Here is a 26,775-nt window from a genome sequence, read left to right on the forward strand (position 1 = left end):
CTTCTACCTTCTTCCTGATGGCACCATTGAGAAAAAAGCATGACCTCGGTAGTGGGGGTCCCTGGTGATGGATGTAGATGTACTCAGTGGTTGACATGCAGGAAGTTGAAATGTTTGTGGAGTTTGATAGAGGGGGAGGAGCCTTCAGAAGTAATATCATAGTGATGGGAAGAGAGGACATTACAGGAGATGTTCTGACAAAGACTGGATACGCAGAAGTGAAATAAATTGAGGGAAATGGCAATCAAGAAAATACATAATGCCAGAAAGTGCAATTGATTGCAGAGTTATTGGGAAAAATACAGAGGACAGAGCAATGAGGGACAGCAGAGGCATAAATTATAATCATTGAGCATGTAATGGATGTCTGCATACGTTATGTGGATATGCATATGCTTTTAAAGCCTTTGAAATTCTCCCTCCATATGTATTCACCCAAGAAAACAATGAAACAAATATACGTGACTGAAATCAGCTAATAGATTCACTTTGGATCATAAGAGCATCAATAATTAGCCTATTCTGCTTACACTAACAGTGGCACTACGGCAGCTGCATTTCCTCTTCATTTTATCTCAGCTGAGTACTTGCTGTGTCAAATGTTGATGATGTGATGATATCATTACCACTCAATTAAAATATTTTATAAGTTTCTGGCAGGTTGGTTCTGTTTCACAGCATTGTGGTAAACACAGCACGAAGAAAGCACACGAACAGCAGTAGGAATTACTGATGCAATTTATCTAATTGCTAAAATCCTAACAGACTGTTTTTACACTTGAGATAAATCATGTAAAATAACATTAGAAGTACTAGAAGAATGAATTTAGTCAATTGAAAGTATACTTTGATATAATATAAAGCAAAGCCTATGGAAACTAGACTTTTTAAAAATTTGCATTATTGGATACCTCTACAAATTCCAAAGAATATTATAAAAGTGTTTTTTATTTTAATCGCAATGATTTTAAAGAAGAAAAAAGTAAAAGATTGTAAAAGCACAGCATGTTTAGATCTTTTTAAATGATTGAGGCTACCTATAGAATCCTTTCAGCCCCTTAAAGTAGAACAGGTCCTAATTGACAGGTTTCTCACTAACGTCTGCCAAGCATTGGGAAGCTCATGCTGGTATCAGCCTAATCCTCACCCTTTGATTATTGGATATGTTGTGAAGTACTGAGGGCTTACTCCTGTAACACACTGTCAAACGCACTGCATACTGCTCACCCTGCATTACAGCTCTGATACTTCAAGCTTTTCATGATTGAATAGACACACTGATCACTTGTGGAAGAAATAAGTAGTGAAACATATTCTACTTTGCTAAGTTTTTTGCTTAAAAACAACTTTTTTTTCTCCACTTCTTCATCCCCCTATGTGCACCACAACCGCGGTGGAAGAGAAGTTATAAGAACTCCACTGGTTTTTGTTTGTGCACCAGCATTTCAGAGTTGAAGAGGACTGAGAGTTCTGAATATGGAGTTCATTAAAACAGGAAATTAAACAAAAGTTATCGCTTAATCTGGTGGCACCAAATTAACATTAGTGCTCGATAACAGGTGGAACATTGCATGAATCTCCCTGAAAGCAAACTCAGATTAATCACAATGCCATGGAGGTTGGCAGAACCTTTCCTTTCAATGACTATAAAGGGCTTGAAGAACTCTAGCTGTGCCAGTGCAAAATGAAATCAGCCAACTTTTAGTTTAGCAGGATTCCAGGGAAGGGTACTGACACAAAACATTGACTGGTTTCTTTTGCCATGGATGCTGCTTGACTGGCTGAATACCGGCAACATTTCTCTATTTGTTCCAGATTCCAGAACACTCAGCTTTATTTGTTTTTGACCAGGAACACCAATTAGCTTACAAGGTGTCTTGCGAGAAGCCTGGCCAGATGCTGAAAGCTTAAGCACAACTTGGGGAACAATCACCATTGTAGAAGAAGCATGAACAGAATGGAAAAGATTCAAAAGAAATTATTAAAAAGGTAATAGCATGAAGCAAATCAAGGTAAAATGCACAAATAATTGTAATTTCTAAACTTTACAAGGCATATAAGGGGACTGAATATTGTTTGAATCTGTACACTCACAAATGTTTCCACTCAATTTGCCCACAGTGGTAACTTCAGTGAAACTTGTAGTAGATCACATATTAACTGGAGGATTAACAGACAAATTAATAGATCACAAAGCAGAAGTTAAATGGTCTTGTTTTCTGCACTGATGCAGTCTGACCTGTACTTCCAGTTTTTATGATTCCATGCACCACAATCTGTTGATTTTTGTTCATATTAAAATTTAACTAAATGCCTCGATTTTAAATTCTCGTCCATATTTTCAAATCTTTCCATGGCTTCACCCTTCCCTCTCTTTGCAGAAATCCCCTTTAGGCTTGCAATCTGAGGCCTGGTGTCAAATTTAATTTGATGATGCTGTAGTAAAGTGTCCTGAGGCATTTTATTACATTAAAGGTGCAATGCAAATATAAAGTGTAGCTCTGATGTAAAGCAGCCAGGATAAAGTTCAGCCCATTAATTAGTTCACGATAATCAATGTCAGTCCTCATCAATTTTCATCATATGGGGATTATTACAGCAAGTCATTGGTCAACATGCAAAAGTAGCAGCTCTGCTGATAGTACATGCAAAGTGAAGTAAAAATGCAAAACTCCATTGAGATATCTCACAATAGCACCACCATCAACATTACATGAATTCTGACAGCAAGTCAGCTGGAAAAGAGTAGAAAAACAACAAATTGATTAATTGTTTTTCTAGGATGAAGCAAAGAGCCGAATGAAATCTTATCTTTGAATTATCGTTTGTTGCATCAAAGACTATGAGGTGGTTGTGATAATCAGCTAAACTTATGAACATATCTGTTGTGGAGAATAGACCATGACAATACATTGTTTGGTAAGGGAGCATTTAATCACAATACAACCCAGGCCAATGATATCTGATCCCACATCAAATGTTACAGAACCAGACAACATCACAGCAATAGTGCTAAGGATCAGCAATTCAGAACTAAGTGTGCCTCCAGTCAAGCTGTTCTAGTGTAATTATAATATTGGCATCACCCTAACAGTGTGAATAATTGCATAGAAATACTCAGTGGCCACTTCATTAGGTACAGCCATACACCTGCTCATAAATGCAAACATTTAATCAGCCAATCATGTGGCAGCAACTCAATGCATAAAACTGTGGTCAACAGGTTCAATTTGTTGTTCACACCAACATCAGAATGGGGAAGAAATGTGATCTAACTGACTTTAACCGTGGAATGACTGTTGGCATTAGAAGGAGTGGTTGGAGTATCTCAGAAACTGCAGATCTCCTGGGATTTTCATGCACAACAGTCTCCAGAGTTTACAGAGAATGGTGCAAAAAAAACAAAAAAAAATCCAGTGAGTGACAGTTCTGACAGGAAAATGACAATAACTCAAGTAACCAGCTGTTACAACAGTGCTGTGCAGAAGAGTTGTCTAAATGCACAACATGTTGAACCTTGAAGTGGATGGACTACAGCAGCAGAAGAACACAAACATACACTCTGTGGCTACTTTATTAGTACAGCAGGTAACTATTAAAGGGCCACTGAGAGTATGATCTGTTAATTTAAAAAAAGCAGAAAAAAATCCAATTTGGCTAATTACTGTCCAATCAGTTGAAGCTCAATCATCAACAAAAAGCTGGAAGCCACCACTGACCCTTACTCACCAAACACAGGCCTTGTGGTTAAGTGAGAGCTACTGCCCTTGTCGTTGAAGTGTGGCAGCAAGTTGCCCTGGCAAAATTGAAATCAACAGGCTTGAGCTGGAAAGCACTCCAAGTTGGAGTGAGAGCAAGATGGCTGTGGTTGGTCTCAGAGGCAGGACATCATTCTAGGAGTTCCTCAGGTCTGGATTGATATTTTCCAAGTAACATTCATGCCATGAAACTGCCAGGCCATCTCCAACAAGAAAGAATCAACTCACTTTCATCTGACACTCAACGACATAGCTTTCCCAATATCAATGTTTATAAACTCACCTGGACCAGCCACATACATATTGCAGCTATAAGAGCCGGTCAGAGGCACGATATCCTGTGGAAGGTGACTCCCCTCCTCATACTTCAAGGCTTTGCCTACTATAGATTTCACCTTGGGCTTTGGAATGCATTTGTTTTAATTTAAAAATGAAGAATAACATGTGAAAAAGAGAAGGGGGAAAATCAAAAGGATAATTTAGGTAATGCCATGGTCAGAATTTGAGAAGATGGATATGATTAGAGGTCTGGGGAAGTAAGCAGTTCTCTCATTTTCAATACAAAAAAAAATTAAGGAACAGACTGTGGAATGAGTCTTGATTTCATCATTGTAAATTTAGTGAGTTGAAGAAGAACAGTCAATCCTTGTCAGCATTAATGTAACTCAAGTAAAAATGGAAAAAAAGGAAAAACAATGATGAAAAATAAAATAAGTTCTTTTTTTGCATCACTTTCCTATCTGTGAGAAGACAGTGGAAAAACCTAACCAGAATGATTAGTTCTAAACTCTTTAGTCTTTAGAACATTTTGGAGCTATGGAATTGTTGATATGTAAAAATGTTTAACATCTCAGTGTTACTGACTCTACAATCAAAAAATAGTTTTGACAGTGAGTAGTTTCTGTGATTCATCAATATTCAGGATAAACATAACCATCTGTTAGGAAAACATGATTGACTGTTTTTCACACTTTTTTTGGTGCTTGAAATTTCTGGCTTTCAGAAGTAAAGTGTAAACAACTGGATCCTTGCCATGATCTTGCTCAACTGATTATTAGTTTGGAATCATCAGAGAGAGCAAATGTCAGTGGCTATTCAACTGTAGAGTGTATTCTTTCTGTCAGTCTATGCCCACACACATGAAAATACTAAGAAAATCTAAATAAGTCATTTAAAATCTAATGTACCATTCACATCCCATTCTGCTATGTGTTTCTCTGCATTAGCAAAATAGTAAACAGTCAACGTTTCAGGCCAAGACGTCTCAGCTTGAAACATCGACCATTTACTCTTTTCCATAGATGCTGCTTGGCCTGCTGAGATCTTCCAGCACTTCATGTGTTTTGCTTTGCACTTCCAGCACGTGCAGGTTTTCTTGTGTTAGCAAAATAGTATTTAATTGTATGTCACCCTGTAGTAAAAACCTTGTATACCAAGGAAACTGTGTTCCTATAGGGTAGGCAAACTATTAACTGTTGAAATCATACTGTGCTTTGCCTATGTCTTCATGCTTGGAACTATTAATATCTCCCTACTGACCAATCTAACCCAATATTGCAAAAAATCTGCTGTGACAGAAACAGCAGTTTTATATACTTTAACCCTGTAACCTTTACAAATCCCATACTTCCAATCAATAAGTCTCATTAGTGTTAGGTAAATGTATGGGGCGGGCCTGTGATTTCAAACTAGCAGCTAGCTGATAGGAATGACAGATAATATGACATCTGTAATAATGTGCGATGTAGATATCTTGTTCATCAATTTCTGAACATGTCTTATTCACGTCAATGCATTTACTTGTGTTCCTTCATGGCAATAAATATTTCATCTTTCAAAATCTTCACGTGTCTGTCAGACTGCTTTGTGTTCATTCCATACATCAATATTTAGGATACAGGGTGAGGGGGAGACCTAGCAAATTTGGAATCAGCATTAGAATGGAAATAAATAATCCAGCTGCAAGAAGTTCGTAGCAAAATAGTGGAATGAGCAACAAAGTGGTCGATGGAATACAATGCCAACAAGTGTGAGATGGCACGTTTCATTGTTTCATCAAAAAATGTAATCTTCATGATGTAGATGAACATACAGTGTAGGGTTGAGATCTACAATACATTAAATGTGGTAATTCAGGTGGATAAGAAAGCTAATAGAATACTGAATTTTATAGCAAACAGTATAAAACATAAAAGGCAAAATATAACAGTGAAATTATATTAAGCCTTAGCTAACCCCTGCCTGTAGTTTCATGGTCAACTCTACAGCAAGATTCTTGAGGTAATATAAAGGACAGAGCACAAATTCAAGCCCAAAAAATACAGTAAAAGAATTGAAAGTCACATTGTTTTCATTCAAAGAGGAAATTAAAGGATGATTTCATGCAAGAGTTTAAAATAACAAAGGGGCAAAACAGAGCAAATTAAAAAAACTTCCAATTACTGGAAATCAAGAATGAGGGATTTAAACAAAAGTAAACTCTTTATTACATCGAGTCCTTCTTTATAGTTGTTTTGAGGTCATGTATATATTGTTATTATCAGTGTCAAAAGCAAAGAGCAGAAAACATTTAAAGAATGTTAAACAGAATAATGAAAGTGGAATGAAGCAATATGGAACAGGACAGACACTTCCACTTTGGTGAAATAAAATAACAATGATTAAGTCTCTCACAGTCTGTATAGTTTCTGAGTTTCATGCACAATTCATACAATGGAACAAAATTCTGCTCAGCCTGAACTCAAAGAGAATATCTATCATATGAGAGGAAAAAAAATAGATAAATTTGCTGCATATAAGGAAACAATCAGCCAAGCATACCCAGAGTTCGTTGATTTTAGAGCAGTCCAAAACTTATTGCTTATTCTTGCACTCTTCCCATTATCTTGTCTCTTTTTTCAAAAGTCTATTCAATATCCCTTCAAATGTTTTCTATTCAGTGCTTTAATTACTTCTTATAGAAATTAATGCAATTTTCTAGCATCGTCTTGTTTAGCGATTGGTGGCAATTTAAAACGTCCATCTAACACAACTGTCACTGCTAGCTACAGAGTGATTCATACTCACACTGCAGAGGAACGTGTGAATGATGCATGTGTGGGACATATGCTTGTTAGAGAGGATAACATATGGACTCGTCCTGCAGATCAAGAAAAGTCAGTATCTCTAGAACCCATTCCTTGAAGTCCATAAAATCCAAAGTCTACCTACACAGACACAAAACCACCCCTAAGAAAGGGGAAACTACAGTCCAAAACTTCTTCCTATTGCTCAACACAGTGTTTAAAGCCTCTGCCCCTATCTAAGATGTTCAATGCCTCTAACCAAAACTAAACTCCGGGACTCTGCCAAATTATTTCCAAATACCATGCAGTTCTACAGAAATACTGACTAATCAATGTGCGATTTGTCTCCATGTTTTTCTTTTACAGATATATTAATTAAAAAAGACATACAAAATAAGTAAAAATGTGAGCAAAGTACAATCTGCCAGATGTATGAACCAATTATCAAAAAAAAATCAAGAATAACGTTGATATCTGTCACCAGTTTGGCTCAAAATGAAGAATTATACATAATGTACTCAACCCTTCATACCCTGCAAAATGTTAGAGCCACTGTATTTCTGCACTCTTTCTGAGAGTATAATGATATCAACTTGTACTTACATACATTTATTTAATTGAATAAAAATGAATCTTATACATCTTGTGAGATCAGTTCTCCTGGTCTGCATACTTATTATAAATAAAATTTCTTTCTTCCACCCAACCCCAAGTCTTGTTTGCTTTTCAGCTGCTTTAGGGCTCTCACTGTTGACAGTGTTGTCACCTTCCCTGCTCTTACCATTTAAAACCTAAGCTCTCTGCTGCAGCGACACAATTCACACTTGCCAGGGTATTAACAGAGCAGCTGTCAAAGTCAGAAGGAAATAAAAATTAATAAAACCATCCGATGACAGATTTCAGCGAGGGTGTCTCTTTGCAGAGATGCTGAAAGGATATATATATATCCCTCAGGCAGTATACAAGACGTCCTCAGGTTTGTAAATACAACCAGAATACATGAACAGCAAAGTTATTAGGGGCAGTTACAGAAGCCCTGAGACCCAGGTCAGCAGCGGAGAGTGAGCAGTGGAGAAAATCAGAAGCAAGAAAGAGATAGGATTTTCAGGCTGCCTGTGCAACTAGAGACACAAGTCTCAGAGCAATTTATACTTGACTTTATTGCCAGTGCCGTTTGATGTGCTGTAGTCCCATCTGCTGATAACTGAGGTTTGCCTGGCTTCGTATTTCAATCTTAAAATGTTGGAAGCTATTACAATGACAATGGAGATAAGAGACACTTATCATTCTCGGCTGAGATTGATTAAAAGACTTGGCGCTCAACTGTGTGGGCTTATGGGATAGAGGACAAGGGTCAGGGAAAGTGATGGTGTTTTCAGATTTTTTTTCCCTCTCTTTGATCATAAAACATGTGGTAGATGTTTTTCCACTGCAAAAAAAGAGAGCAGAGAAATAGATATCCAATAGAGATTAGGTTTTTCTCTTGTTAGAAAGAAATACCATGACATTTGTTTTAATATAAACGCCTGAGCATTTGAGTATTTCTCTGAGAAAATACTACCAACTCAATATATATTTGTCAAATTGTACAATTGCTGAGGTAGTTACTTACTTGTAAGTACATATAATCAGACTGATGTTAAAAAAGGGCAAAAAATTTGACTGAGTTACTGAAACTTCAGTGGATCTTTTTTAATTCAAAATCAGTTCTTTACATTCAGTATTAAAACACTAACAGGCTCGGGCATAATTAAAGGTGCAGCAACAGTTTCAGGGGTTTGATGACATTTGAACAAAGAATGTGAATCAAATATGGTTTATGTCATCTGAATATAGGGACTGTTTTATTAACTTATAACTCCCGGCGCTCTTATGTCTTTATTTTTTCTGTGTCTTCATAAACTACAAGAGGGCTAATAAAGCTAGAGGAAAAACACCGCTTTGAGATACTTAGAACTAATATGAAACCTGTTTAACCGATACGAGAGCAGGTTGAATTTTTATTTCCTAATTGATTTTTTTTCCTTCCTGTCTTAAGTGTTGATGTTTCCAAGATGTATGTCAGCACAGCCTTTGGCTTGCCCCTGGAGTCTAGCCCATGTGGCCACTGTTTTGAGCCTTGATAGTAACAGTAAGCAGGATATTCAACCATCAAAGCTCAGTCTTATCATGTGTTGATAGCAGTGAAACTGAAGAATCACTGTCTTTCTTTTGTTCCCCATCGTGGACAGATAGAGCTAAAGTACTTGAATCAAATCAATACAAAATTAATAATATAACTTTGGATGTTAAATACAAGTTTATTAGGTGAATGCCAACACTTAGTTTTCAACAACTTGTAATTATTATTGTATATTGACTAATTTTTGGTTAGGCGTCAGTAGAACTAGAATGAAGTTTTGTAATCAAGAACCTATTTTTTTAGTATAACAGCTCAGAAGAATAAACATGCACTGTTCAGGGTTAAAGCACAAATTGATATAAATGTCTATATACCAATGGAAGTATTGAATTAGTGCCTTACAATATTGATGTAGAGATGTGTGTTGGAATCACCCCACAACAGCTGAGGAATTCAAATCGAAGTAAATATATCTGGAATTAAAATCTAATACTCAAAATGCTGAACATGAAATGATATTGTAAAACTCCATCTAATTCACTAATGTCCATTTTGGAAAGATTACTACTGTCCATAGCCAGTGTGACCAATATCTGAATCAAGACCCACTTGTATCGACTTTAAAATGCCCACCAAATTAGCCAGTTGAAGGGCAGTTAATTGGAAATTGCATTACCCAAAAGTAACAAAATTATCAGTACCTCACATTCTGGAGTTATGTTAAACTTATTAATATAAAATAGATTAGCCAAAGAGCCATGCCACAGAGCTTTGTTACAGATCATACTTTATCACTGTATTCACTATCTGTAGTTTGACTATTCTTTTTCCACACTTTTTTGACCATGGTGATTTTCCTGATGCACTTGGAACATTTAACAGTTTTTTGAGATTTGCTTGTTTCACATGTTTAAGTTTTACTTCACCCTCCTAAATAATAATTAATACCTGATGGAGTCACTCAGGTCCTGTAATGCACCAGGGTATCTTGATGATATAATGCACGAAATGGTGACTTTTCCATTGAAAAAAAATCAAAAACAAAGGACTTTCTATTGATTAATAAATAAGTAAACATGTCATTCATTCTACAATGTGAAAAGTACCTTTGATTCATCTGAGAGAATAGCATTCCCATTTACAAAGCAGTTTTCACTTCCCATTCCCTGTTTTGGAAATAAACAATGGCAGAGAGATCAGAGGTGCCTCCCACTCCAGATCCCTTCCGCTTCTACTTGCACCGATTCTCCTGCTTTTCGAGAATACAAGGAAAAATACATTCTACATATCGAGAGGTTTTTACAACCCAAAGATGCTCCAAAGTATTTCATGATTTCCCCTTCAATGCCTCTGCCCACATTATGTTCAATTCTGATCAGAAGCCTTGGGATTGGACCACAAAGGATGAACAAATATGGTTCCTGGGATGACAGACTACAACTATTTGGACAGAATAGAAAGGCTGGGCTTATTTTCTTTAGAGAAAAGAATGCTGAAGGCAGATCTGATATAAAATGATGAGGCTCTGAATGGAGTGGTTAGTGGGAGGCTGCTTTTATTGGTGGAGGGATCAAGGATAGAGGTCACAGATATTTTTTCAAAAAGGAAGAGAATTAAGACTGACAAGGCTGCTTTTTTCATGCAGCCTGGAGCCTGACTACCTGCAGCTGTGTTGGTTCCATTGTGACCTTCAAAGTAGGGCAGGATAAATGGTGAAGAAAATTTGCAAGACAACAGAACAAGAAAGCTAGTGGGGATATGATAGACTGAGCAGATCCCTGTGCTGAGATCTTCCTGTCATTCCATAAGAGTTCACTGGAGGTGGGCTATCAATATGTGAGAATGATTGAAGTTGCTTGATGGGGTGTAGTACGCCATATTGGAGTTCAGTTCACTCCGTAGTGACACACTTTATTTACAGTTCCCGGTAAACATTAAAATTGTGTTGTCAGCCTACAAATCTGTATCTCAACTTTAAGTAGCAAAATCAATTGTTAATTCCACTGATTCATTCCTGAGTATACCATATCTACCATATATATAAATGCACCCAACATTGCCACTCTTTTGTTGATAATATTTTGCAGTGAACACCTAGATTTAAGGTCACCTGTGACCAAGTAACTAAGAATCTGTCTCATTTTAAACAGCTTATGTCTTGAGTTGGAGAAAACTGCAGCAGCTGTGCTGAACATTATCTGTAGCTGGACTCATCCGATTGAGTCCCTGCATGTCATTTGAAGTCAAAGCAGTTTTAAAAAGTACAGAAGTAAAATGAATTCAAACATATTTAAATTCAACCCACCCACTACTCAATGATCTAAAGTCTCACTGCTACTTAACATAAAAATAAACGTACACCTTTCTTTCTTTTTGTCAACACATTACTGCTAGAAACAATAACAATATGTTTTGATTGATGACAGGCACTCGAGATGATTCAGCCAAGCTAGTTATCAACAATTAAGAGTTATCAATAATCTTTAACCTCTCGCTTTGGCAGTGTTTGGTACCCACTTGCTTCAAGCAGGCTTCAATTACACCAGTGCCCAAGAAGAGCGTGGTGACCTGCCTCGGTGGCCGTCACTCAGCAGCACTTATATCCACAGTGATTAAGAGACTGATGATGAAACATGTCAACTCCTGCTTGAGAGGCGACTTAGATCAACTCCAATTTGCCTAGCAGAGAACAGGTCCATAGCTGATGCCATCTCATTGACTCTTCACTCAACCTGGAAACATCCAGACAGCAAAGATGCAAACATCAGGATGCTCATTATCAACTACAGCTCAGCATTCAATACCATCATTCACTCAAAACTAATCAATAAGCTCCAAGTCCTTAGCCTTAATACCTCCTTGTGCAATTGGATCCTGGATTTCCTCATTCGCAGACCCAGTCAGTTTGGATTGTCAACAATATCTTCTCCATGATCTCCATCAGCAAAGCTGCACCACAAGGCTGTGTGGTTAGTCTCATGCTTTACGATTATGACTGTGAGGCTAAGCATAGCCCCAATACCATGTTCTAGTTGTCTGTTGACACTGCTGAGTGGTGTCATAACATTATCTTACTCAATCTCAGCAGGACCAAGGAACTGATGAGAGACTTTAAGAGAAGGAAAACTGAGATCCATGAGCCAGTCCTCATCAGAGATGTGAAGAGGGCTAGCAACTTTAAATTCCTAGGTGTTATTATTTCATAAGAGCTGACCTGCGCCCAGCGCGCAAGTGCAATTACAAAGGAAGCACAGCAGCACCTCTATTTCCTTAGGACATTGTGAAGATTCGGAGCTTGAAAAAGCAGCCAGTTTTCAGAGGGAGTCATTGATTGGACAGCAGCACAGAGGCAGTAGAAATGTTCCTGCACAGGTCCAGAGCAGAGCTTGAAAAACCCAGTCTCCATAAAAGAAAGGTACTGTCTAGTGGAAGTGGTCTGAGTCAGAGTGGTAAGGCTTTGGCTCCATAGGTGGAGGTGAGGTAAGTAGGTAAGTTGATTACTTATTTATTTTTCTTACTTAAATCTTCAAAGAATAGGGATATGTCTGCAAATCCAGTTTTCTCTTCTGGGTGTCAGATGTGGGATTTCCAGAAGACTTCCAGCCGCCCCGATGGCCACATCTGCACCAGGTGGATCGAGGTGCAGCTCGTCAGAGTCCATTTTAGAGAACTGGAGCTGCAGCTCGTTGACCTTCTGCTTGTTAGGGAAAGTGAGGGGGTGATAAACAGAAGCTACAGGGAGGTAGTCACCACAAGGCTACAGGAGACAGATAAATGGGTGACTGTCCAGGGAGGAAGAGAAAACACCAGATAATGGAGAGTACCCCCATAGCTATCCCCAAAACAGTAAGTACTCCATTTTGAGTACTGTTGGGGCGGGGACTTACCTGGAGGAAGCAACAGCAGCCATGCTTCTGGCACTGAGTCTGGCTCTGTGGCTCAGAAGATAAGGGAACTGAAGAGGATGGCAGCAGGAATAGGAGACACTATAATTAGGTGGACATATAGGTGACTCTTTGGACATGAAAATGAAACACGGATGGTAGTTTGCCTCCCAGGTGACAGGGTCCACGATGTTTCTGAACGCGTCCACAAAATCCTGAAAAGCGAGGATAAGCAGCCAGAAGTCGTGGTTCATATTGGCACCAACGACTTAGCTAAAAAAGGGAGAGGTCCTGAAAACAGGATACAGGGAGTTAGGAAGGAAGTTGAAAAGCAGGCCTCAAAGGTAGTAATCTCGGGATTGCTGCCTGTGCTATGCAACAGTGAGGATAGGAATAGGATGAAGTAATAGATAAATGTGTGGTTGGAGAATTGGAGCAGGGGGCAGGGATTTGGATTTCTGGATCATTGGAGCTCTTCTGGGGCAGATGGGACCTGTACAAAAGAGATGGGTTGTCCTTGAATCTGAGGGGGACCAATATCCTTGCAGGCTGGTTTGCTAGAGCTGTTGGAAGTGATTTAAACTAATATGGCAGGGGGATGGGAACCAGTATGATACAGCTGAGGATGAGCCAGCAGGTTTACAAGTAGATGATGGATGTAACATGAATGTAAGGAAGGGCAAATCAATGACTGGGAACAAATACACTCAGGGCAAAGAATTAAATTGCAAAAAATTCAAAAGGGCAAAGATTGCAGGATTGAAGGTGCTGTATTTAAATGCACATAGTATTTGGAATAAGCTAGATGAACTCGAGGTGCAATTAGATATTGGTTGGTATGACATTGTGGGCATCTTGTCATGGCTGAAAGAAGGTCATAGCTGGGAGCTTAATATCAAGGATATACTTTGTATCAAAGGGACAGGCAGGAAGACATAGGTGGTGGTGTGGGTCTGTTGATAAGAGATGGAGTTACATCTTTAGAAAGAGGTGACATAGGGTCAAAGAATGTCAAATCTTTGTGGGTGAGCATAGAAACTGCAAGGGTAATAAAAGCCACTATGGAAATCATATATAGGCCTCCAAATAGTAACCAAGATGTATGTTTGAGATTGCAAAGGGAGCTGGAAAGGGCATGTAATAAGGGTAATGTAACAAGTGTAATGGGGGACTTCAATACGCAAGGAGATGGGGCAAATCAGGTTGGTGCCAGATCGCAAGAGAGGGAATTTGTTGAATGCCTACAAGATGGCTTTTTAAAGCAGCTAAGGAAAGGCATTCTTAGATTGGGTATTGTGTAATAATCTGGATTTTACTGGGGAGCTTAAGGTAAGGGAACCCTTAGAACATGGTGATCATAATATGATTGAATGCATACTGTAATTTGAGAGAGAGAAACACAAGGCAGATGTATCACTATCACAATGGTATAAAGAGAATTCAGAGGCATGAGAGAGGAGCTTGCCCAGGTGGAGGGGGATACTGGTGGGGATGATGGCAGAGCAGAGATGACCGAACTTTCTAGAAGTAGTTCACAAGACACAGAATAGATATGACCCAGAGAAGAAACTGAGGGGTGACCCTTTAGAACAGAGGTAAGGAGGAATTATTTTAGCCAGAGAATAGCGAATCTGTGGAATGCTCTGCCACAGACAACTGTGGCCAAGTCCATGTGTATATTTAAAGTGAAAATTGATAGTTTCCTGATTGGTGAGAGCATCAAAGGTTTTGGTGAAGAGGCAGGTGTATGGGGTTGAGTGGGATCAGGGATCAGCCATGATGGTTTGTAAAACTTTCACAAATTTCTATAGTGTGTGGTGGAGAGCATACTGACTGGCTGCATCACAGCCTGGTATGGAAGCACAATACCTTTGAAAGGAAAATCCTACCAAAGGTAATGGAGACGGTTCAGTCCATCAAATAGCCCTCACAACCACTGAGCACATCTACATGAAACACTGTCACAGGAAAGCAGCATCTATCATCAAGGACACTCCCCATGCAGGACATGCACTTTCCCAACACTGCCATCAGGAGCCTCAGGACACACACCACCAGGTCCAGGAACAATTACTACCTCTCAATCATTAGGCTCTTCAACCAAAGGGGGATAACTTGCCCCATCATTGAAATGTTCTCACAACCAATGGACTCACTTTTAAGGACTCTTCACCTCATGTTCTTGATATTGTTGCTTATTTATTATTATTGTTTCTCCTTTTTGTACTTGCACAGATTGCTGCCTTCTGCACCCTGGTTGGACACCCTAGTTGGGCAGTCTTTCATTGATTCTATTATGGTTATTATTCTATTCACAAGAAAGTGAATCTTAGGGTTGTATATGGTGACATTGACATTGAAATTTACTTTGAACTCTGTAAAAACTCTTTTCCCTTGCCTTGCTGGTCACACAATCACGGAATGGTTACATCGCTGTTGTCTATTTAATCTGCACCAGCTAGTTCCACAGTCCACCCTACGTACTCAGATTCTGCTTCCTTGTCTACACTTGACTGGTGATAACTACTCAAGACATTATTTTTCCTCATGCCCCTTTTTGTTGTTTTACCTCAGCTCCTGACCCTTTCCCCAGACTGTATATTTTTGCTCTAGCTACTCTGTTCACACTGTCTCTCAACCTTCTCTACTTCTAAGGGAATAGTTTAGCTTCACCAACCTATCCGCATAAGACTATTACTCACCCTCAGAATCACCATGATAAGCCTTTCCAGAATTAAACATAATTAGAGTTCTGTCTAATTTTGGTCATTTTTATGAAGTGTGATGACCAGAATTAGACATAAAACTGCGGCTGTGGCTAAATAAGGATTCATCATGACTTACTGCTCTTATACTCTGAACCTCTGTTTACAAAACTGAGAATTCCTTCATCTTTTTTTAACCAATTTCTCAACCTGGCCTGCCACTTTTAATGAACCATACATTTGTATCAGCTTTAGATTTCATCAGGCCAGTCATCTTGCCTTTTCTACCAGCCTGTCTATATATCTGCTTGAAGTCTATCAGCATCCTCTTCACAATTCTCTATATCACCAAGTTTAGTGAATTTTCAAATTATGCCCTGCACTGTCAAGTCCAAGTTACTTTAGGCAGAAAAGTTCAAATTTCAAAAGTAATTTATTATCAAAGTACACATGCGTCACCATATACGCCCCTGAGAACCATTTTCTTGCAGGCATTCCCAGTAAATTCAAGAAACACAATAGAATCAATGAAAGACCGCACCCATCAGAAAGGAAGGACAAAGAACCAATGCCCAAAAACACAACAAACTGTGCAAATACAAAATCAAACAGACAAAAAAAATAATAAGAAATAAATAAGCAGGACATATCAAGGACATGAAATGAAGGGTCCTTGAAAGTGAGTTCATCGATTATGGGTACAGTTCAGTGAGTGAAGTTATTTCTTCTGATTCAAGAGCCTGATGGTTGAGGGGTAATAAATGTTCTTGAACCTAGTGGTGTGGGTCCTGAGGCCCCTGTATGTCCTGCCTGATGACAGCAGCAAGAAGAAAACATGGCCTGGATGGAAGGGGGTGTTCCTTGAGATGGATGCTGCTTTCCTGTGATATCGCTCTGTGTAGATGTGCTCAATGGTAAGGAGGGCTTTATCCATGATGGATTGGGCCACATCCACGACTTTAGGCTTTTCCATACAGGGGCATTGGTGTTTCCACGCAAGGCCATGAGGCAACCAGTCAATACACTCAAAATGCTGGAGGATCTCAGCAGGCCAGGCAGCATCTATGGAAAAGAGTACAGTTGACATTTTGGGCTGAGACCCTTCATCAGTACTGGAAAAAAGATGAAAAAATGCGGATTTTCTCTTGTTTGCAGTCAATATTCTCTTCACTACATATCTATAGAAGTTTGTCAAAGGTTTAGATCTCAGCAAATTTTCTTAGATCTCTGATTGACCGATTTCTCTTCTTCTAGATCCTTCTCTTGTTCGCATGTCTGTCGAATTATTTCTTGCCTTCCCATTTTCATTGGCTGCCGGTCCTTGCTCATGCTGTTGACTTACTTCGTGATTTCTTCCCTGAACTTTTGATAATCAGCTTTGTTCTTATTGCTAAACTCTTTCTTTAAATCCATTTCACTCTATATTTTTGATCATCCACAAAGCTCTGCCTTTCATTTCCCAACTCTTTTTCCCTCATGGGAATAATCCTAAACTGGGGTTGGCATACTATATCGCCACCTAAAAAGCTTCTGATTGTATAAATAACATTTGCCTGCCAAACTTGGATTTTCATCTGAATTAAATCTGCTCTTACCTCATTGAGACTGGTAAATGGATATTTTTACTTTGTGGTTTTTCTTTAACTTTGTGTTATTATGGCTACTGCTTCCTAGATGCTCCCCATTGCTACCTTCCTTATTTGAGTCATCTTATTTCCCAGAAGTAAGTCAGATAATGCACTTTTTTTGTTGCACTTGAAACATATTAATCAAGAAAGTTCTGCTAAATACAGAAACTTATCATACTTTTTAGACCTTATGTTGTTTCTACCCCAGTCTATACTTGTATAATGAAAGCCTCCTTTATCACTATTCTATGGCTTTTGCACATCTCTGTAATTTCTCCACAAATTAGTTCATTATCTTTGGTGGCTAATAAAATAATCCAGGCAGTGTATCACACTTCTGATATTTCTTAAGGTCAAAACAGATAAATTCCAGGACAATCTCCCTCCAGCACATCATGTTCTTCTTAATCAATACTGGTACTGCAACTCCTTCCTTTTTATTCTTGCTCTTTTTGGAAAACCTTGTATATGGGAATTTAATGGCTGTTCCTGTCATTTTTAGCTATATCTTTGTTACTGTACTGACATCGTAATTCTGTGAGTTTTGTTGTATTTGTGTTGTGGTATCTTACCTTTAAATATATGCACAGTGAACCTATTCTAGAAAATTTGTAATCTCTTAGCCTAGTTTTGTCTAAAACTTTCTACTTCTTGTTCCCGTGTAATTCCTTTTGCACTTCTGCTCAGTGCTATCCATCCTTTGCTTTCGTTCCTGTCAGATCCCTCCAAGGGACAAGAGAACCTTCTCAAGAGGACACTGGCTAGCTCTGGACCCAGCTCTGTTACGGTGCAGTTCATCCAGTATTATAGAGGTCCTATCTCTCCCAGAACTGGTGCCAATCCCCCTAGGAATCCAAAGTCCTCTGTCTTGCATCCTCCTATTCTATCCTCACTGGTGCATAACTGATGACTGATTCAGAGATTACCACCTTTGAGATTTTGTCTTCTAATCTACATCTTAACTCACTAAAATCTGTTGCAGTCAAGTCAAAGCTCAAGTGAGTGTTGCAGATATGGATTATGAGTTGTGCTGTTCATAGTCCTCAGTAAGGATTTCCTGAAGCTTCACAATGATATATTCAGCACAAGGAAAAAGGATGCCACCTACCATCCTATAAATTCACAAAAATGCATGTTTGCTTCTCTAACTGCAGAATTCCCTCTAGCTATTACTTTTTTTTTTAAAGAGTGCGAACGCAGTCCCCCACTACCACAAATTTTGCAGTCGAGTATCCCGCATTTGGGGGCATCTCAGGCGTCAGCACACCCGAAGTGCAATGGGATAGCCTCGTCCTGGGAGAACCGCCTTCACGATCATGGTTTCTCCCCTGCCAGGTAAGTATGCTATTACTTTCTACTCCTTCCCTGAAGAGCCCAGCTACTTATCATTTCCTAGGTTCATACTTTGCTGGTGCAATGAAGAAGGCAGGAGAGCTAGACTTGGTTTTGGCTGTGGATCTGTCTGCCCCCTCAAAGGAAACCTCTCCCCAATCAGTGCTCAGAACTGGTTAAAGAACAAGATGCTCTCTGGGGTATGCTGAACCACCTGCCCACTTTCTTTTCTGTCTCATTGTCTATCATCTAGCTCCCCTCAGCCTGCACTCTCTCGAGCTTTGATGTGATTACCTGCTGAAATGTAACATCCACGAATCATAAAGTCACACAATGGACTATGGTCATGTCAGTTTTTACTCAGCTTCCAAAACCCAGAGCCTGAGCTCCTCCACCAGTCAAGGATCCCTGAATCTGTGGGTATCCAAATCAGAGGACCATCCCAGAGCTGCCACAAGAGCAGTGCAAACCACTATTTAACAGAAAATATATTTTAAGTATTATTACTATTAGATTACATACAGCTTTACCTAACCTGAAGGAGCTTTTATTTCTCTGCTCTTTGTTTAAACTGCTGCTTTAAGCTTTCAGGGCCTGTTTCCCACATTAATTTTATAGTCACTGGGAGCCTTTATCCTGTACTCTTTTCTGTCACCGGGGCTCTGTTTCCAGGCACTTTCCCTGCTTTTACACACAATGTAAATGTATTTAATCTTTGCAGCTGGGTTGCAAAGTTTACTAAATGTGTTCCAGGCATGTCTATAGCATGCACAGTGGCAAGCAAAGCATATTTTGACGTCACTTGCTCCAAATTAATCTGTGCAGCCAAGGTTGTGAAGTGTGGTACCACTTACTCATACAGTAAGCTGGTCGTGACTACAACCCACTTCTTCATTAATAAAGAGGTTCCAGCTTTACCTGGATCCTGGCCATTGAATCTGAGGGATTAATCCTCTTTCAGTTAGGTCCTGTTTTAAAACTGTTTCATACTGTTCACTGCATTGTATAAGTTTCCCTAAATCACTTACTCAACCATTACCAGATGCTAGAACTTTCCACTTCTTCAAGAACTCAACGCCCAACACTTGACCCTGGCTTTTGTCTTTCTAAGACAGTCAACCTTAACACCAGCCACCCCGCTCAGCCTCAAGTCCATGTACCAAGTAGTATCTATCACCTCTTCCACCATTGGATCATGCCCCTGACTACCAGATTCTCAACCAGCCCTGATTGTCTTCCCAACTACATTCTTTCCACAATCCTTCCTTGGAGCTCACTGTCTCAGCTTGACCCCTAAATACTGACATCCCACTTTTTCTGCACTTGTTCTGACAAAACACTCAGTAACCTCAACACCATCCCTGACTCCATCTCCTGCAACCTACCTGATTTCTTGTATTACCATTACAATAGTAAGTGGGCAGAGGAAAACTTCTCTAAATCCTGCTTATTATCACAAAACCTGGGCTTTGAGTGAGATAGAATACTCCAGCCACGAGGAACTGTGCAGAAAGCCACACCTTTTGAGGCCTGCAGGAGTTTGTAGGTCGTGCCCTTTGCAAACTACATGTGATGGTCTGTAACATTTATATATTTGCTGAAATATTCAGAAAAGCAGTAACTCTAAAATACTGCTTTACTTTCACTTCTATTGGAAGACTGTATACAAAGTCAATAAAAAAAATCAATATTATTATATTGTTGCCCTAAGATTTCCATCACCCACATTCAAAATGACTAAAATTTTACTAGTATCGCTTGGTAAGGGGCTCAAAGTACTAATGCAAGCAGGAGAGAATATATAAATAATAATTCCACTCAAAACTTACAAGAGAACTACAGAATAAAGCAACTGTTATATAAAACCTTGCAGATAAGTTTAACTATTAAATGGCTGGCAGAATGCACAGGCTAACACTCAATGCCTCCAATGGGAAAGTAATAAAAATTTATTTTGAGTCACAACCTTGGAGCACTCAGTTAAATAGTGCAGAATATCATGGAGGAAAAGATCTCAGGAACTAGGAACTGGAGATGTGAGAACTACTTCTAAGGTGTTGTGTTTTTGTGATACACTACGAACCTCTCTTTTTTTTTTCCCCTGACCATTAAATATAAAAACGAATGGAAGAGTTACATTATCTATCCATGAAGGGATTTCCTAATTTGAAGCATGTCATTCAAGTATAATTTTTTTTAATTAAAAATGTCAATTATGGAATAGCCCCTTCATCTGAATAAAAGGTTATAATACTCCTTTAATTGTTCTTGCAGTACTAAAATAAAAAGTTACCCTAAGGTAACTTGGTACGATGCAAAATGAAACCCAGGATGAGTCTTTGTATCAAAGTGTTAAATACTGTTTTACAGCCTGCTGTAGTGATAAGTTATTGAAGCAAATAATGGCAACACTATTAATCTAGCTATGGTGATAACATGAGGATTGTATTAGTCCTTTTACTAAGTGGCTTATTTTTACTGGTACGGAATGTCGTCCAGCTGATCTTTATTGATTGATAAGAAAGAGAGTGTGAAGAAGAAAGACTGAGACCCAAGCTGAATCAGTAAACACTGTAAAGTGAAACAGAAGCCCAGTTCTTATTGTACCCAGGTCTTGGCACAAAGTGGTAGCACTTATATTATTTGTTATTTCTCTGCTTGCATGCTGTGAGACATGCTGGATACTGTTTCATTCAGCAGATGCTTGCAGTTGTGTTCTTTTCACTCTATTAGAGAATGTAACACAGTACAAAGCACAAAGCTCAGGCTTCCAATTACAATGACTGTTGCCTAAACAAAAAACAGTCAGGCATTTATACACCACTGGAGAACGCTGTAAGTGCTTCGCTCGTTAAATATTCAGTGCCTTGCAATAGTATCTTTTTTTAAAATCTTTTTTTTCCCTTTATTAAAGAATTTTTTGTGCTTCATTTTGCAAAGAATCAGCTTTCTTCCTCAAATTGATTCCCTGGGGAGTAATAAATAGTCTTGGTTGCCTTCAAATAGTTCTCACTTTTGAAAACAGAATAAAACTAAACTCTTTAAATAGAGTATTGCCTTTTATTGAAGAGATTTTCTTCTCAATGTTTAACCCCTTAGTATTGATAATCAAACATGCACATTGCATAGGTACATAGATGTATATATTCATAATACACATCTCACATGAATACATACCACACCTATGTATAGAACTCATACATACACACACATATATACATACATATACACATATCTAAGCACACCACTTTACATACACTGCCACACACTTTCATTCAGAAGTAACTATGACTTGCTCACATACAGATACATATATGTACTTAAATCTAACACAGAATGCCTATCTGTAACTGGTTTCAGATTCAGATACTGGTTTATTTAACACGTGTACAGTACGTCGAAACATACAGTGAAATACGTCATTTGCATCAAAAACCAACACAACCTAAGAAGTGCTGGGGCAGTCTCTAAGTGTCACCACACATCCAGCACCAAGGTAGCACGCCCACACTGTCAGACTCAACCATTCTGGAATGATTCCGGAGTCAGACAGGGCTGCCCTCTCTCCCCTGTCTTGTTCGTGTGCTGCACAGAACCCTTTGCCAAAGCCATCAGGAGGGATGAGGGCATAAGAGGGTGCCAGGCAGTGGAGGGACCCAAGTCAAAACCTCCCTGTACATGGACGACGTCACTGTCTTTTGCTCTGATCCGAGGTCAGTTCGCAGGCTGATCGGCATCTGCGAACAGTTCGAGCAGGCGTCGGGGGCCAGGGTCAACCGCACGAAGAGCGAAGCTATGCTCTTTGGCAACTGGCCCGACCTATCCAGCGTCCCCTTCACCATCAGGGCCGATCACCTGGAGGTGTTGGGGATCTGGTTTGAAGGGGCCGAGGCGTGCAACGGAAGCGGGCTGCCAAGGTGAAACAGAAACTGGGGCTGAGGGGAGGGCGCTCCCTATCGATAGCGGGCAAGAACCTGGTCATCAGGTGTGAGGTGCTCTCAGGGCTGCTGTACTTGGCGCAGGTGTGGGCAGTCCCCCGCTCCTTCAGCTCGGAAATTACCCGAGCCGTCTTCAGATTCGTCTGGGGATCCAAGATGGAGCGGGTCAGACGGACCACCATGCACAAGTCCCTGGACAGCAGGGGCAAAAACGTTCCCAATGTCGCCCTCACCCTGATGGCCAGCTTCGTGTGTGGATCCCAGGTATGTGGGCAGCAAGTACCACTACGTGCCCAGGTTCTACCTGTTGCCCTGGCTACGAAGGATGGGTCTGACCCCTTTCCCGCGCAACACCCCGTCAGCTGGTCATTGCCGCCATACCTGTCCTTCGTAGAGAAGTTCTTTCAGGTCAACGCCTTTGACCACAGGGCCATCAGGCAGTGGTCAGCACGTAACGTCCTGCAGGAGAAGGATGTGATGGACATAGTGGGGTGGCTCCCTGAGCAGACTGTCCAGTTCATCTGGCAGAATGCCTCAACGCCAGACCTCGCCTGGCTGGCGGTGAGAGGGGCCCTCCCAGTCCGATCCCTCCTGTACGCCCGGGTCGTCGTCCCCACACACCTCTGCCCACGTGTGGTACGACTGCAGTGAGGAGGAGTCTGGGCTCTTTGCACACTGCGGGTTTGCGAAGAAGGTGTGGAGGGGGCAGTGTCGGGGTTCATCCCCAGCAGCTGCGTAACAGAGGACTCTCTGATCTACGGACTGTTCCCGGGGACGCACACCAAGACCGACATCCGGTGCTGCTGGCAGATCATCAACTCGGTCAAAGACGCTCTCTGGTCGGCCCGAAACTTGATGGTCTACCAGCACACGAAGATGTCCATGTGGGGGAATTGCTGCCAACTGGCACATTCTCGGCTGCAGGAGTACGTGCTGAGGGATGCACTCAAACTGCACCGCAAGGGCCCGGTGGGGAAGGACCACAGTCCAGGGTTCTTCTCCTGTGGGAGTTGAGGGGGTAGGGGGTTGCGGGTATACCCCCTGAATGTAAATATGAAAGAACAAAGTGCCATGTGGGTGGCAAAACTTTTGAACTTTGAAAATGTAAAGACAGTAATGGTACCAACTGTAAAGAATTGAAAGTCTTTGAATGGTCATTGTATATAATTTTATTTTTGAATAAAATATATTTTGTTTAATAAAAAAAATTCCTAAGTTCTTTGTACAGTTTAACAGCGTACTGTTAGAACTGTTTGAAACCTTCAAATCCATTAAGGATTCATAACCTAGATAAGGAATGCAATATCAGCTTATAAGGAATATATTCAATAAGGTTTGCTTATTCTCTTTCTACTGACATGTATTTAGTCTTGCATCTAAACAAGACAAAATAAATAATACCAGTGATGTGTGAGGTATGTGGCTAAAGAATGCAAATTACCAGCTGTACTCATGACTTGTATGAACTGGAGTGGGGGGGGGGGGGGGAGGTGAAATAAGGAGAATCCTTCATTTACAGAGCATTGTAAAAGAAATTCTGTAAGTGTAACTTAGTGGGAAAGACCAGACTCCAAACAGGAATCTGATGAATCCATTTTGAAACTTTAGTTTCCTATCCTTATCCTATTATCCTATTAGAGAGGTGATTGAGGAACTTTGCCTCGAAATTCGGAATCACAAAAAAGTAAGCAGCAAAGCAATACACTGTATGACTAAATGCAAAACATTTAAAGTTAATTGCTTGCTGCCAAATATTTGCAATAATCAGGACAGTAATAAAAACCATTTATTACAATTACTTCTGAGATTGACTCCAAGCAGTCCATATATTTAGTTATATTCCCAGTACAAGTGTTACATCTGAATAGATTCCTAAAACCACGGAATCACAGAAGAGGGCATCTGGCCCATTGAATCTCTGCCATTTTAATTTACTTTGCCTCAAGTACATTATAAATTCCCTTCTGATGGCTTTGATTGACACTGCAGCACCATTACAAGCAGGGAGCTCCAGATCAGAACCACCCTTTGTATAGATGTATTTTACCTCACTTTCCCTTTCCATCGTCTACCCAACACTTTTGTGTATGATTCCGCTAGTCTTCTGCTAAAGTGAATAATCTCTCTATGTGTGACATATTCAGATCAATCATGGCGTTGTACACTTCTATTAAACCTTCCCTCGACCTTCTTTATTTTAGAAATGCATCCACCATCTCCAGTCTAACGTGAGAGCTGAAACCCTTTACTTTTGCAATCATTGCAATTAATCTTTTCTGCACCCTGTTTAAGATTTTCACATCTTACATAAAGTGAGTTGGTCTCAATACTCCAAGTGTGGCTAACCAATGTTTTATAGATGTTCAACATAAGTTCTTTAATTTTACCCCTATTTATGAAGCCAAGATCCCATTTGATTTACCAACTGCTCTCTCAACATGTCTTGGCATTTTCAAAGATTTATGGACACTATCACAGGTTCTTTATACCTCCTTCAGTAATGAATTATTTATGCTATATGGAATGTTTTTTACCACACTTCTCTGCATTTAATTTCATCTGCCTCTTGTCTGCTCTTTCGGTTTGCCCAAGACCTCTTATAATTTATTACCCCTGGTACAATTTTCGCTGGATCAAAAATATGGCTTGAAATTTTATCCTGCCCAAACATATCCAAGTCATTAATACGCCTCAAAAAAAGGCAGCGGGCAACAAACAATCCTACAATAGACTTGATGCAGGGTTTCATCCTGAAGATTTACAATTCTTTTCCCCCGTCAGATGCTGCTTGACCTGACGAGTTAATCCAGCTGATTGTTTATTGTTCCAGATTCTAGTATCTGCGGTCTCTTGTATCTATATAAAAAAGCAGTGGTCCTGGCACTGTCTTTCCTTTGCAGCTGACACAACTCTCCATATGCATTCTATAATACAATTTTCTCTCTGCCAGGTCTTCTATGAATGGTAATCTCACTCTGGAAACTGAGAACCCCCAGTGATTTTCATAATAAATGAGAAATCTACTTGAAGTAGCATCTTTATGTAAGTAGATTTTAAGAAACATTTCTCTTTAGAGAAACCAAATGGACATTCAGGGCAGAAACAAGACAAGAAGTTTAAATAAAAAGCCAAAAAAGTGCAGATACTGAAAATCCAAAGTAAAAATAGAATATGTTGGACATGCCAAGTTGGCAAACGCTATCAGTTGGGAAAGAAACAGCACATGACCTTTCATTAGAATTAACTGTAATTGAAATTCCCAAAGAACTATAGGAATCTATTTTGATTGAGTTTCACACTGGATGTGTGAGGTGACCACTCCCTCCACACAATGGCCTTGCCATAAACTGCTAGCACTAATTCCACCATCACAGGAAAGCTCAGTATTTGGGCAGCAGGAAAAATGGCCAAACATCTGCTCATAGTGGCCCTGTAACAACCACTTAAAGGGAAAGGCTGGAAACATTGGGAGTTAAATTCAGCAGCAGATTTCAGCATCAGGGAAATTTAACGAGCATGCCCTGCAGCAAGGAGTTAGAGTTAAGGAAGCATTTAAAGCTCAAAGCTCCCAAAGGAATGATGGAAATGTGAGCGCCATACCTGCTTCCAGCTTTCTCTGACTGCTGCTAAGCATTCCCCTTAAACTACATTGTAAATGGTTGACTCCTGACCTGAACAAGCCATAGTTTGAAGGTAGACAGAGTATTCAGTGGTGGTAAGGTGGAATAACATGAACATAGTTAGATGAACCTAATTCAACACATTAAAGATTGTGTTAAAATTGCTATGTTTGCAGCTTTAATCAAAGTCCATTCAAAAATGAGAATTTCAGTGCCAGTTAAAACGTTTCTACATTGTTTTCATCATGTTATACCCCAATGTATACCAAATATAGGCTATGCTAGGCCAAGAATTTGTTTCATTTCCGCTTGGCCATCTTTCAGATGTTTTTCCCCTTTTGAACCAACTTGAATCTACTTAAGTGAGGGATTGGATTCAGGCAGAATTTGGAATTTAACATGGAACTGGATCTCAGCAAGTTCCCAGTCTAAGTGGATTTCCTACAAACTCTGTCTACCCCTTTCATGGTTTGAGTGGTTTCTCAGATCCTTGGCAGTAAGTCGCCTGTTGCATTTTCCTCATACTGAATGAGTTAGTGAAGGTCTTTGAGCTTGATTCAAGGCTCACTTTCCCTTTACCATTCAGCCAAAATTTTTAAAAATCTTGTTGAAGTTACAAGATTAGTTTAGAGTAAGGCAAATGGTTCACTGAGTAAGCTTCACTCCTTCTAAAATTTGGGCCCTTGATATCAAGCAAGAGAAAACAGATATAACTTACCTTAA

General features: G+C 39.7%; 1 protein-coding gene and 1 non-coding gene across 8 annotated transcripts in view; both read right to left on the minus strand.

The window, feature by feature from the left end:
• rnf220a (ring finger protein 220a) overlaps positions 1–26,775 on the minus strand; it is a 467,383-nt gene that overhangs the window by 267,932 nt on the left and 172,676 nt on the right. The window lies entirely within an intron of this gene.
• LOC132402375 (U1 spliceosomal RNA) lies at positions 18,344–18,505 on the minus strand. Its single transcript, XR_009514891.1, has one exon. It is a non-coding gene; the product is annotated as a U1 spliceosomal RNA (small nuclear RNA).

Source organism: Hypanus sabinus, chromosome 11, assembly GCF_030144855.1.
Source record: "Hypanus sabinus isolate sHypSab1 chromosome 11, sHypSab1.hap1, whole genome shotgun sequence".
NCBI classification, from domain to species: domain Eukaryota; kingdom Metazoa; phylum Chordata; class Chondrichthyes; order Myliobatiformes; family Dasyatidae; genus Hypanus; species Hypanus sabinus.